This window comes from Perca flavescens, chromosome 10, assembly GCF_004354835.1.
Source record: "Perca flavescens isolate YP-PL-M2 chromosome 10, PFLA_1.0, whole genome shotgun sequence".
NCBI classification, from domain to species: Eukaryota; Metazoa; Chordata; class Actinopteri; order Perciformes; family Percidae; genus Perca; species Perca flavescens.
Window position 1 is genome coordinate 18,590,586 of NC_041340.1, and position 14,702 is coordinate 18,605,287.

The following is a 14,702-nucleotide window of genomic DNA, read 5'->3' on the forward strand; positions in this document are numbered from 1 at the left end:
CACACGCTATCTCGCCTGCAGTCGGAATGGAAGGGGTTTGATGCAAATTAGCGACAGTCGGCGTTAAGGGGTTAAAACTGACTGATTAATCAATAATGAAAGTAATTGTTAGTCATCATACCTGTATGTAAGTAAGTGAGCTTTCACCAGCTCTCACTGCTCTTTTCTAATTGTTAATCACCTCTGGGGAAATGTGAAAGCTATCTAAGCTTCTTGTTACATTCACCTGCAAAACTTCATTTCGGAAAAGAGGCTTACTAAAACATATTAAGACTCTGTCCCACAAGCTGTCAATCTATCTCCGTCCTGCATGTCTTGCAAGCCTTCCTGCCAAACCCAACATGTGAATACATCATGTTGTATGGATACCGAATAATCATAAATACGCCATCGGTATTTTTTTCTCTGGTGAGTACTCATGGCCGGATGTGGTGATGCAGTAACTCAGTCCCTACCCTTAACCCCATCCACCCTCCCTGGTCCTTCCCTCCTTACTCTCTGCTCCTCCCTGTTGCCCCTCTCCCTCCTTTCCCTTCCCTCCATACTTGCTCCTCTTGCAGGGCTGCTCCTGGCTATAGCCTGAAGAGCTCCGCCCATCCTGTCCACCCCTCTCCACCCTGGAGTCCTCCCCCAGGATGTTGAGCCCCATCCAGGTCCTGTGCTCCGACATCACTACCCTTTCTCTGGAGCCCGAGCCGTTTGCCTCTTACACTGAAGGTGTGTGCTCTATCCTCTTATATCCCGAAGGTCATATTTGTGTCGCACAGTTGTGCCACATGACCCCAGTGTGAGATATGAGAGTTTATATGTGTGTGTGTGTGTGTGTGTGTGTGTGTGGTTGAATGTGAGAGAGTGTATGTGTGTTCTGATGGAGTGTGCATTCCATTAAGCATGCCGGTAATTTGAGTAGGGTGAGTTCTCACCTGAGTCTGAGTGTTATTAATATCTTACACATCACTTTGTCTCTGTCTGTCTGCCTCATTCTTTTTGTGTCTCTATTTTTGTACCTGCCTCTTTATTTTTGTCTCAGTCTGCCTGCTTCAGTGTGGATTATGTGTGTGTGAGCTTTGATTTCCTAAAATAGTTTGGCGAGACAACACCATGTCTTCTTCAAAGCATCTATCTTACGTCTACCTCAATAAACACGGATGAAGACACACACACACACACAGACACACACACATCAATGCACACAAACATGCAAAGAAACTCTCTTAACCTCTTAACCCAAATACACTGTGCAGACATTCATATGCACACACACGTAGGGTACAGCTCACGATTTTTCATTATCAATTCATCTGTCGATTATTTTCTTACCTTATTGATTGATTGTGTGATCAATAACATGTCTGGAAATAGTAAAAAAAAATGCCAATCTCTCATAGCCTTCAAACTGCTTGTTTGGTCTGACAAGCAATCCAAAGGTATTTAGTTTGTAGGGCTGCCCCCTGAAAGTCGAATATTCAAATCATCAGTTGGTGACCCTTCAGTCAACAGATTCTTCAAGTCGAGCAGTCGTTTTATTTTTTTTTATTTTTTTTTTGTGAGTCAGCGTAAGCATCCCTTTCAAACTGCTCTCCAGGGTAAAATTCTACTATGTCAAATTGACCCGTCCACTCTGTGAACATGTCAGCAACTGGTACAGGCAGCTGTGGAACCAGACCCAGTGTGAGTCCAACTGAGACAGAGGCAGCTGTCAGAGGAAGAGAGGCCTCACAGCAACTTACTGGCTTTTGTTTGATATCTAGTGTTGGCAAAAATAACGTTAGCGTAGTAGTGATTTATTTTATTGGTTTGCCTCTTAGGGAAATGCTCTCAGTGAATTTAAGTTGGCCTTTTATTGTGAAGGGTCGAAATGGAAGAAGTAAACTTGTTGCATTATGTGCTGTTGTTGGTTCACACTGGTTCAGAATACGGAGCCTCCGTGTTTTTATTTTATTACCCTCAGCTACAGTATTTAGCACGCATTAGCTCGGAGGGCTGACTTGACTTGTTTACTGATTACTTGTTGATAATGTCACCCTGACTCCTAATTTCCACCATGTGCTGAACGGCTGCAGTACGGCTCCACTGCAGAACGGCTCCATGCTCTGCCGTCCGTCAATGCCCACCAGGTCTGGATTTGTTGCAGAATGGCTGCGGCCATGACTGACAGCTGAAGTCACGAGGACCCACAAGATCTCGCAATTCACTTAGAATAGAACCACAAAACCAACAACAGTTGTTTTTCCATCCAGAGGAGTAGAGGGGAAACAACTCTGTGCTGTGTTTTCAAGGTGTAGTGCAGGGAAATATGATCCGCCGTGAGCACGGTGTATTTTATTTTGAAAATGAACTGGATGTTTTATTTTGTTTCTCTGCTTGACTTCCTGTCCCGCACAATCTGAATTGTGCCGAATTGCTGCGGAGCTCTGCGTATCTGCTCCGGAGGGCTGCGGATCGCCGGAGCTGAGTCGGAATGCAGCCCTTCTGCAGTCAGTGGAAATACACACATTGACTTTAATGGAAACCAATTGACTCCGCTGCCATTCCGGAGCTGTTCCGCAGCCGTTCTGCAACCGGTGGAAATTGGGGGTGAACCCTTTCAAAAACCTGGAAGTTCAATAAAGCGTTGTTTTATACTGAATACCTGTCAAGACACCGTGGCGGTGGCCTCCGTAGATGGCGCGCAAGCTACGAGCATGCATAGAGATGTTTATGCTCAACACATTGATTGTTGCAGTATTCTTCAAAACTCCAGGGGGTGTACAAACAAAATAAGCAGGAAGTAGTAGAGAAGAAGTAGAAGTAAATGAAAGTAGACTGCCTGGCAACAGTTATAAACACATCCATGGTAAACCTCCCGCTAAACATTATTTACCTTAAAGTCAAAATAACTGTCCGCCTCTCGGCAAAGCGATACTGTTAAAACGCCCCATTGCTAACAGTAGTCATGTTTGTTTTAAACATTTGGTGTGATAATATACCGGTGACTGAGACATTAAGTAAAATTGCGGTCCTTTCTCCACACTGCTCTGAAGCAGTGATGCAGCGGTGCTCGTGCACGTCTGTGTGTGGGTCGGGGCCCCAAGAGCAGGGGGAGGGGATAGACGGAGCCCCGAGGAGATGCTACTTTCAAATCTTTCTAGCTTTTCAACATTACCAACCCCTGCATTTAATTGTTTCAGCTTACTTCCGGTTTGGGCCATGCGGAGATAGGACGTGAGTTAGGAGAGCTCCCTGCTTAACTTTTCAATATTGACCTTTAAAAACGCTACTTAAGGCAATTTGACTGCCAGTATTAATACACCGGAAAGAGACACGCCACTTGCAAAATGAGCAAGAACAAGCCACCAACAACTCAACCTACAACCCGTACTAGTGTGGCTAGTAGAGTCGCAAGCATGGCTGCTGCTAGTTCTGAAACGACTTCAAGCACCAAAGGGGTTTCCATGAGCCAACTTGTAGCCGAGCTGGATAAACAACGATCTTCACTCAAAGAGGACATTTCTGCTCTTATTCATTAATCGGTTGCTTTGCTACAATCCTCTGTGAAGGTGCGATTAAACACAACCAAGTCTCTGGCTGGGGACAATTTTGCTGCGCTACACACAGCTGAGAGAAAGATCAAACAGTTGGAAGAGCAAACTGCCACTCTACTTGACCGGGTAGAAGACATGGAAAACCGCTCCCGAAAGGCTAACCTCAGAATATTGAACGTCCCGGAAGACAGCAAGAAAGGCCAGACTACTGTAAAATTTGTGTCTGAAATGCTTATGGAAGTGATGGGGAAAGGTGTCTTTGAAAAGCTCCCCGACCTGGAACGGGCACATCGCTCTCTCGGCCAAAAGCCTCAGGAAGGTCTGCCTCCTGGTCCCTTGGTGATCTGCTTCCACCTGTTCCAGGAGAAGGAAAAGGTATTGCGGTGGGCCCGGACTCATGATATGGAGTTTAAGGGATCCAAACTTAGGATCTACCCGGACTTGTCGGCGGGTCTGGCGAAGAAACACGCTGCATTTAAAGGCATCAAACAGCTGCTGTATGAGAAGAACATGCGGTTCAGCTTGCTGTATCCTACACGCCTTCGAGTTCAATTAGAAAACCAAACGTTCTTTTCTTCACCGGAGGAGGCCCAGGAGTTTTATGACTGTTGTGTTGATACGCGTGAGTAGCCCAGGCTACTATTTCAGAGGACTATCCTGAACTGTGGCCATAATGTCTTCACGCAGCCAGGACACTGCAGGAGAAATTACAATATCTGTGTAGGATTGATGGGCTACCTGTTGTGAACTATGTGACTATAGCTGGTATGCTTTTTCTTTTCTTACATTTTCTTTTCGAATGCACTCAGGCTTTTGTCCCAGAGTTATAAGTTCACTTCTATATGGTCTGTTGCATATGGCCCAATGTCAGATTCATTTAACCTAGTTGTTGTTTAATGTCTGCTGTTTAGTTAAAGGGGTGATAGAATGATTATATAGGGTATTTCACACTGTTCCTTATGGTCTCCTAATGGGGTAGGTAACATTGGTTGGGCAGAAAATGGCCTGGTTGATATTTTATTGGCTCTTATGCATCCCTGTGTTTTGGCCCTATTTGTAACAAGAGCTTTTCTTCCAAATATGGTATGCTCATGAATATTTAGATGAGCTGCGCGCTGATTGGTTGAGCAAATTGCCATACGCACACATTAGAGACACGCGCTGATTGGTTGAGTGAACCCCCAATACACACACATTAGAGACGCGACAGAATCTCATATTCGAGACACTGCAATGTTTCCTTACCAAATTCACTACTGAGACTTTTTTATGCGAGAAATCAACTATATAAAGCTCAAATATGGGCTGTTTTACGAAAATTGATGGCTAATTGCAAATTTGGTAAGACGTGTCGGACTTTAGGAGCTCCACCGAACTGTCGTTATTCAACTATGACAGGGTAAAATCGGTTTTGCATTCTATCCCCCCTTTAACTAAACAACTCGAGTCGTCATGTTGAATGTGTGCTTTTATTTGCTTACAGTTTGATTGGGAATAGCCTAACATAGAGATAGCAAGAAGGACTATTGGAAGTCTAACCACATTAAAGCTGCGGTTTGTCATAGTTCAGAGGATGAACCTTGAGTTTTTCCATTTGTTTTATAACAAGGATGGGTTGCCGGGTTATGTATTTTTATTTACTTTTTCTTGATCTTTACTCTTATTCAGTATCATGGCTTCTTACAATGCTTTATTACGTGCTTTACCACCCATATGGTTCAATAGACGACTTTTAGGTGTTGTTAGAGGCATGAATGGACCAGTGAAAATGGCCCAGATATTTTCACATTTGAAAAGACTGCACACCGAAATTGCATTTTTACAGGAAACGCATCTTCGTGTTCAAGACCATATTTTGCTTAGAAAAGCTTGGGTAGGAAATGTGTACCATTCAAACTTTAGCAGCAGAGCTAGGGGAACGGCAATAATAATTAATAAAAAGATATTATTCACTCCCTCCGAAATAATTTCAGACCTTCAAGGGCGTTATGTTATAGTATCAGGTAGTTTATTTCACACCTCTGTGGTCTTAGTTTGCATTTATGCCCCCAACTGGGATGATGTCGACTAGTTCTAGATGTCTTCAAGAAAATAATAACCTTATTGCCCGATTTAAACACGCATCATTTAATATTTGGCGGAGATATGAATTGTGTGATGGATACAGCTTTGGACCGTTCAAATCCAAAAACTACACTTACATCAAAGATGTCCAGGACGCTCTCTGGCCTCATGTCTCATATCGGTTGTATAGACCCATGGAGATTTCTATACCCTGATAAAAGAGAATTTTCTTGTTTTTCACATGTACACCAGTCCTACTCTAGAATAGGTTACTTTTTCATCGATAAATATCTTCTCCCTTCAATAAAATTGGTAGAGTACTCAGCCATTGTAGAGTCTCCCTCATCCTTGACGTTATCATTGCACTTAATTATCCCGCAAGGTCTTCTTGGAGGCTGAACACAGCATTACTTTCAGATACAAACTTTTCAGTAGTATCTAAAGCAATAGATGATTTCCTTTTATTTAATCAGACTCTATATCACCATCTATATTGTGGGAAACTCAAATTGACTCCATCTTGAAAATCGATCATCAGTAGTCAAAGACCCCAACACCCAAGCTATATAAAGAAAAATTGAACCTTAAAGTGCAATATGATTTATTGTCTACAGAAAAGACTGAATGAAATCTGTCACGGTCGCGAGCATTTTTTTATGAACATGGAGAAGGCAGGGCGTCTTCTCGCCCATCAGTTGAAGGGTAAATCTGCATCCAGACTTATACCTACTATTAGGAAAGCGCCTCAAGAAGTGACAATAGACCCCCAAGAAATTCACAGCATTTAAAAAAAATATTATTCAGAATTATACTCTTATTCTTCATGATACCTCTCATATGACAACATTTTTAGAAAACCTGAATATTCCAACAATTACACAAGACCAAAGCAAAAGCCTGGAAAGACCTCTAGATAAACAGGAAGTAGAGAACTCAATTCAAGATATGCAGAGCAGAAAGACCCCTGGGCCGGAAGGCTATCCAATTGAGTTTTTCAAAAGGTTTTCTTCACAGCTGACACCTCTGCTTCTTAACATGTTTAACCACTCTTTTGAACAGTCGTCCCTCCCATGGAGCCTCACAGAGGCTCTTATCACAGTTTTACTGAAACCAGGTAAAGATGCGATGGTCTGCAGCTCTTATAGACCAATATCTTTGTTGAATGCAGATATTAAGATTCTCTCTAAAGTTTTGGCCACTAGAATAAACTGTCATATCAGATATCATTTCAATTGATCAGACAGGTTTTATGAGAGGACGTCCTTCTTTCATCAATATCCGCAGACTCTTAAATGTGGTGCATTCTCCAGCGTCTGTGGTCGCACCAGAAGTGGTGGTGTCCCTTGAAAATTGTGTCTTGGGTTTGACTATTGTATTCTTCTCCTAAGGCTGCAGTAGTCACTAATAAATTATGTTCACAATATTTTTCTTCATCCAGAGGAACGTGTCAGGGTTGCCCTCTCAGTCCATTGCTGTTCGTCCTAGCGATAGAACCCCCCAATTAAGCTTAGAACCACACAGTCCATACATGGTATTAGCAAGATGGGAATGGAATATAACATTTCTTTGTATGCCGATGATCTCTTAATTTATATAACGGACCCATTGTCTTCTACACCTGTAATTTTGAAGATTCTAGGAGACTTTAGTAGCTTTTCAGGGTATACAATTAATTATTCAAAAAGCATGTGTTTCCCTATCAATGAGAAGGCACATCAAATACAAGATACAGACTTGCCCTTTCGTATATCAAAGTCAGGGTTCAAGTATCTAGGAATCCATGTCACCCCCTCTTTCTCTGGTTTGTTGATGCAAACTTCACTCCAATACTTGAGAAACTAAAATCTGACCTCCAGTGATGGAGCACCATTTATTTATCTTTAGCTGGAAGAGTTAACTGCGTTAAAATGAGTGTGTTGCCTCGATTTTTATATTTATTTCAAAGTCTTCCAGTTTTCCTTCCAAAGTCTTTCTTCCGAGCAACAGATAAGTTACTTTCAAGTTTTTTATGGGGAGGTAAAACTTCAAGGCTACGTAAAAGATTCCTTGAAAGATCAAGACAGAGGGTTGGGCTTGCCCTTCCAAATTTAATGATTTATTATTGGGCTCCAAATTTACAAAAAATGTTTACTGGTTTCAATCTCCGGAAGCAGACTGGTGTAGTGCAGAGGCCAAGTTTTGTAAACCGGCGTCACTTGCTGAACTGATTACGTCAAAACTCCCCCTTTTCCCATCATGCTTCTCCTCCAGTCCAGTAGTTAGTTCAACACTTAGGATTTGGATACAATTTAGGGCGTTCTTTCCATACTTAGTCCTGTCTGTAATAATCATCTTTTTTCAAACAGTGGGACAGTATGGGCCTTGCTACATGTAAAGATTTTTTCATAAATAACGTCTTTCTCAGTTTCACTGACTTGGTCAGTAAATCCAGTTTTTTCAGATACCTTCAGGATTGCCATTTCATTCGAACACATGTCTCATCATTTCCTCAATTGCGTGAGCACTCTGACCTAGAGGATATACTGCAGACCCCTTAAGCTGCCAAATCTCTAACATATACAATTCAATTATGTCACTCTACAGTATATCCATGGATCCTATCAAAGCAAAATGGGAAGAAGAGTTAGGAACAAATATATCAGATGCTGTATGGGACAGAGCTCTAAGCTGGGTGTATAATACAACCTAGCCCTACAACGGCCGTGTTTGGGGTACAAGGGGGTGATGTTGTAATGCCCAATAGTAAGGAAAGTGTTGTTGCTTTTGCAACCTTAATAGCACGACGGAGAATACTTATGGAATGGAAAACCACGAAAAGCCTAGGCATGGCTTTCTGATATTATGATGTTTCTAAAAATAGAAAAAATCAAATACTTTCTTAGAGGATCAACCAGGAAATTTTACAAAAATTGGGACCTTTTACTGGCTTACTTTGAAAGACTTAATACACTTCCCTCTTAATAACTGTTAAGAATTGTAAAGCACACTGATTACACTATTTGCTATCATAAGTAATAGAAGAAAGGTGTTTTTTTTCCTCCTTTTGTTTTTATTTGTTTCTGTATCTGTCCTCCTTTCCTCGGCACAAGGGTTTGTTGTGGGTGGGATGTGGTTAATAGAAAGATGTCTTGTTATAATTGACATTGTAATGTTGCACTGTATATTGTATCTTCTCTAAAGCAATAAAAATACTTGTAAAAAAAAAAACTAGAAAAAACTAATTGTTTCAGCTCTACATACATCTGATAAGAGTGGCAACGTAAAAAAGGGCGAGTGTTTTCTGAATATAGGCTTTGGCATGGCATTTCAGTAGTTATGAGGCTTCGACACATTCAGTATTGCCGATGTTATATTGGATGTAAACTAGCTAAGCTCCTATTCTTTTTTTATGTTACAGTCTCACAAATCTGTTGGAAAAACAAATAGATATGTTTATCAAAAATGAATTACACATTGCTAGGCCTGTCGCGATATGCAATAATAATATTAATAGTTTATTTTCCTCGTCTCTACCAAAGAGACTGGATGACCACTCCGGTGCGTCGGTGACCCCTCTCGGTTCCTTTAGCGTAACGAGGAGTGAACCCTTGTGTCAGTCACTTGTCAGCCGTGTTGTCTCTGTGTGGGGAGGCGGGACTCCTGGCGTAGCCTACCACAGAGTGCAGCAAAAGAGCTGCGTGAGGAGTATAGCCAGAGAAAACGCTAGTTGAGGGTTGGGGGAATAAAAACAAAAGAAGATAAATAAAGCCAAAACGCGACAGCTGCAGTGTGGGAGCACTTCGGATTCAAACCAAATGACCGTGGTGAACCACTTAACCTGAGCGAGTCGGTATGTCGCATTTGTTGTAAAACAGTAGCAACTAAACTCTCTCTCGTCCTTGGTGCACACCGTGCTGTGGACATAGACTGTAATTCACTTTCGCTTTATTTGAACAAAGCTTTATGCTGGAGAAATTATTTTTAAAAAGCTTTTTGCATATGGCCTGTTGAGGCATCTGCTTCATCTCTTTTGCACTTTTTGTTTACAAAGGTCCTAACTGGCAGTTTTGCCTGTTAAGGAATGTATCACTCGTTATGTCTGAGCCTAATGTTTAATATTTTTTGAAGTGCAATTTTGTTTACATCCATTTTATTTATTGTTTTGGTTGTGTGTGGTTTTTAATTTCCATTTTATTAATTGTTTTTGGTTGTTTTGTTCATTTATTGTGGATATTTGTAAACGTCTCCCAGTTCCAGTGTTATATATTCTTTAGAAATAAAAGTGTATTGATCTTTGAAAAGGTGTACCTGCATTATTATGCCATTATCATTATATTAGATGAAAATGGTCTCAGAACGACAATATTATCGTTTATCGCAATAATTTCTGCGACAATTTATCGTCCAGCAAAATTTTTTATCGTGACAGGCCTACACATTGCAGCCTTGAGAATTCATGCAGCTAGAAGATGCCTTTGCAGCAAGGCAAAACAGGATTACAGGTGTATTTTACACGCGCTGAAGCTGGCTTGGTCTGTGTTTTCCATTTGTTTGTGTCTATAACCATTAGGCTCACACCAGCTCTGCTCCATTGTGCCGATGTGTGTTTGGAGAAATGGCAGATTCCCTGCTGTGCTGAGTTTAAATCAGTCCTCTCCACACATGTGAACCTGTAACACAAACACATGCACCAGTTTTTTCAGATAACTCCAAAACTGCAGGACAGGGATCAATTTAACGCCTCCCTCCGGCAGTCTCTCCCCTCGTCTCCTTCGCTCCCTCCTCTCCCTCCAACCAGTTTATTTCTCTGCAGGGTAATTGAGTATACACACTTGTGCACACGTACACAGGAAATGCACACACATACACACATCTCCTGCTGAGCGGTGGCTTGTCCTCGCTTTTAAGGGGTGTGTGTTTTTGGCTCGGCTTTAATGGTCTGTGTTTCCCCAGTCCTAAGATGTCTATAATTGAGACTGTAGAGCGCCTGCTCCCGTCTCTCTCCCTGTAGTAGCCTGAACAAAAGGAAATAAGGAAATCCACCTCCCTCTATCTACGCCACTGCCTTCATCTGTCCCATAAATCTCCTCTCCTCTTCTTTCCTCTCCCTTTCTCATTTCCACCTATCCTCTCAGATGTGCCACAGATGAGCACTAACCTTAATGTTTATAATCTGTATTCTAGACTATGGTTCAAACTAACAGTTATTTCCATTATCAGTTAATCCACCTTTTCAATTAATTCATTTTTGCTTCATGAAATGTCAGAAAATAGTGAAAAAAAAATGTCTGAAGCCCCAGGTAATATCTTTAGACTGCTTGTTTTGTAAACCTAATTGTCCAGAACTTGAGATATTTAGTTTGCTAACACTTAAAAGCAGCAAATCATGTCACTTTTTGTTAAAATTTAAAATTAAAATTAAAAAAAGCAGCAAATCTTAGCAATTGAGAAGCTTATATTACGGAGTGTTTTATTATCAAATCAATTATCAAAACTGTTGCAGATGAATTTTCTGTTGATTGACAAATAGATTAATCATCTAATCACTTCATCTCTTGATCGCCGAGGAGCTGCTGTCCTTGGAAACACCTCACAGTGCATTTGAATGTTTGTGTGTTTGGTGTTCATCACTTGTGCATATTTTTTTATGCTGTTTTGTGTTATTGGGTTCATTCATGTTTGTGTGCGGTTTTCTGTTGATGTGTACTGTATGTGTGGGCGCATGCTTGTGCGGTCACAGTGTTCCTCCAGTTCCTGCAGTGTGGCAATGAGTCACACAGGCCTGCTGATGCTAATGGACTGTCTGTGGGAGACAGACACAGCTAGCTTGCTATACTGTAGCAGCACACACAGATCCACACTATATTGACTTACAGCATGGCAGCCTAACACACACACACACACACACACACACACACACACACACACACACACTGGCCAGCGGTGCCTCTTGGAGGATAGCCACAGTGCACAGTGTAGCTCACACTCATGATGATGCTTGTTTCTGCAGTGTTTTATTTGTCTTATTTGTGTGTGTGTGAAAGATAGTGAAAGATTGTAAAAAAGAGAATGACAGAAAGAGAAAAAGGGTTCAGGTCCAGAGGATGAGAGAGCAAAGTTTGTGCTTGCTATTTTATTCAGCTATTTTGTGTGCCGCCCCTGTGGGTTTTGCTTAGCTTAGCTCTTTCTCTGTGCGACTTGAGTGGAGACACAGTTATCTTTAAATGTGTTGGGTGTGCCCACACATTTGCTGTGCATCACTATGTGACTGTGTGTGCATTCAAAGCTGCCTGGTGTGCGTATGTGTGTTTGTGAATTTCACTGCGTGTATGTGTAGGGGTCTGTTTTTGAATGAGTGCCATCATGTGTGTGTAATGCATTACTTATCTGCATATCCTCAATTTGGACCATATTGTCCACTCCATCTCCTGGTTTCAATTTAGCAATGTTTGTAAGTGGACAAAACTGCAGTGCCATAATTATTTTAACACGCTCCTTCTTCCTGCGAGTATTGGATTGATGAATACCACTTCCTCCTTCGCCAGACTGCCATATACGGCTAACCGTTACAAGTACCCCTGCTCCTGGTTGGCTCAGCCTGTTACCATGACAACCTCTGCTCACTGAAAGCCCCGTTCACCGCCTCCGCCCCAGCTCCTCTTCCCTCCACCTCCCTTTCCATCCTTTCCATCCATTCTTCCACCAGCAGCAGCAGCAGCACCACCACTACTACGTACAAGCTAACATACAGCCACGCAGCAGAGCGCCGTGGGGGAGGGACGAGAGAGAGATGAACGTGGATAGACAACAAGAAAGAAAATGAGAGAGTGAAATGGTGCAAAAGCAAGAAACTGAGGAACAAGAGATGATGACAAAAGAACATGTGTGTGGGGCGGAGAGGGATTGAGAGAAAGCCTGAAATAGAGGCAAGAAATTGAAACTGAATAATAAAGAAGGCAGTGACAGAGATCAAGGAACAGTGCACTGACTGGTGGAAAAATGATAGCAACCAGTAATACATGAAGTGTGTGAGGAATGGGGTGAAATAGGTTGTGTTAGTGTAGAGATTGAGCAGCAGTCCCTGACTCCCCTCATCATAAAATCTCTCTCTCTCTCAAGGCCACCACAAAATAGCTTTGAATCACTCTGACTCTCAATAAATACTCTCCCCATGATGTTTTATTACAGCCAATGCTTATGAGGACCATGTTCTTTTCCAACAAAACTGAGCTCAGTGGACTCCTTTGTTGAAGACTTAGTGGGGTACAGCATTTGCCGTGAAATTATTTTGAAGTCAAATATGTGACATTTTTGATTATTTAATATTGTAGTAGCAGATTTAAGCTTTTGCTGTATGAAAGTCTGTGAGATGGGACTGCTTTGGAGGCTACATCAATAGGTCAGTCAAAATGCACCTTTACTGATAAGCCTTTGTGTTGTGCCGCTTCTGTCTCGATTACCTTGAATGTCATATGAAAACAACTGTAGGTTTTGTGTTTTTAGGTGGCATAGGTTTATAGATTTTATGTTAAGCAATGAGTAGTTTTCAGTCCAAAACACTACATTGCCCAGTTTTTATGTTCCATCATATATTCCTCTTCCCTTCTTTCTAGTTCATTGTGTATGCTAGGTTAGCAACACAGTAAAGTGCACACATTACATGCAATTGTAAGCAATTATCACGTAGATGTTTTAGGATACTTTCATTGAAGCAACCGCAAGACATGTTTTCTTTAGAAAATACAGTGACATAGAAAGTAGAACTGGATGTTGTGCTGCTAACCCAATCTTGTTGTTAAGACTTGATGTGTGGAGCCTAGCAGATTTTAGCAGAGATGGAAAGACGGATTATTTAAAGAGATTGTTTGACATTTTAGGGAAACACACTTATTCATTTTGTGCAGAGAGTGAAAGGTATAGTAAGCAATGTTAATCCAATACACTTTTTGTCAAATTCAACAACTATCTCCTCATGATCACCTAGCTCTCTATTTTCTGTGTGAGATGAAAAAAAACAGTGTTAATACAGAGCCCTGGCTCTGTAAATGCAAAACAAACAGAAGGGAGCGCACGAGACACGAAACACTGTTCTAGCCAATCAGCAACAGGCGGCGCCAGTTGCTCGCTCTTGCAAGCAAGTGATGAGGGCGGGGCCGGGGGGGGGCGGGTATGTGAATGTGCCGTCAGGGCCAGGAGTTATCAACAAGAAGAGTTTGCACACAAACAGCAAAAGAGGAAAAGGACTGAAGAATACAAATAAGAAGTGTTCAAACAATTGCCATTGTGATCAGCATCACCAGCAACTGTCTGTCATTAACACGGCATTTACAAGTGTGAAGTTCAACCACAGATTTGAAACTTCACAATTGTGCTAAACATTCAGTTCACTTCTGCTGGTAAACAGGCTGGACTTGTTGACTTGTTTTGTTCAAATAAATTAGGTTTAGGGTGACTGAGAAGCATGAAAGATGACATTGTCGGTCAAAATATAGGCCTACATCAAATATTTATATGATAATGGCTTTTTAATTGTATTCAGTCATGACCATGGCATTCTTGATTTTAAAGGGTTAGCAGATTAACTTGCCTAGTGTGGCTAGTTTGTAGTTTAAAATGAATTGAGATAACTTTACATTGCTTCATACCAGATTAGCCACATCCTCTCATACTATACCGCCTCTTTTTAATTGAACCTGAGTTTAAAATTACTTTGAAAGACTTATAACCACCACCAATGTGTTTTCTCCCTCCAGATCAGCTCTGTCTGCAAATAGATATGTAGAAATAAAACTTAAATCTGCTGTACAAAGTTAAGGTAAAAGGAGGATACAAAGACAGAAGGGCAGGGAGCAGATTACATGTGACTTTAAATCAGAATCAAGCTTCAGATATTACACTGGCATGGCCCTTCATTACACGCCACAACCAATCTGTTTTACATTCTGTGTATTGTGTGATGCAGTAAGGTTGTTGAGCCAGTACATGCTAAGTGGTTAATAACGTGCTTACTCATATTACAGTGTTGTCACTGAGTAACTGTGTTGGTGTTTTCGGAAAACAGAGCTAGTGACATTGTCGCAAATACGCAAATTAATTTGCCGAAGAATTATCTTTGAATGATATTTAGTCACTAAT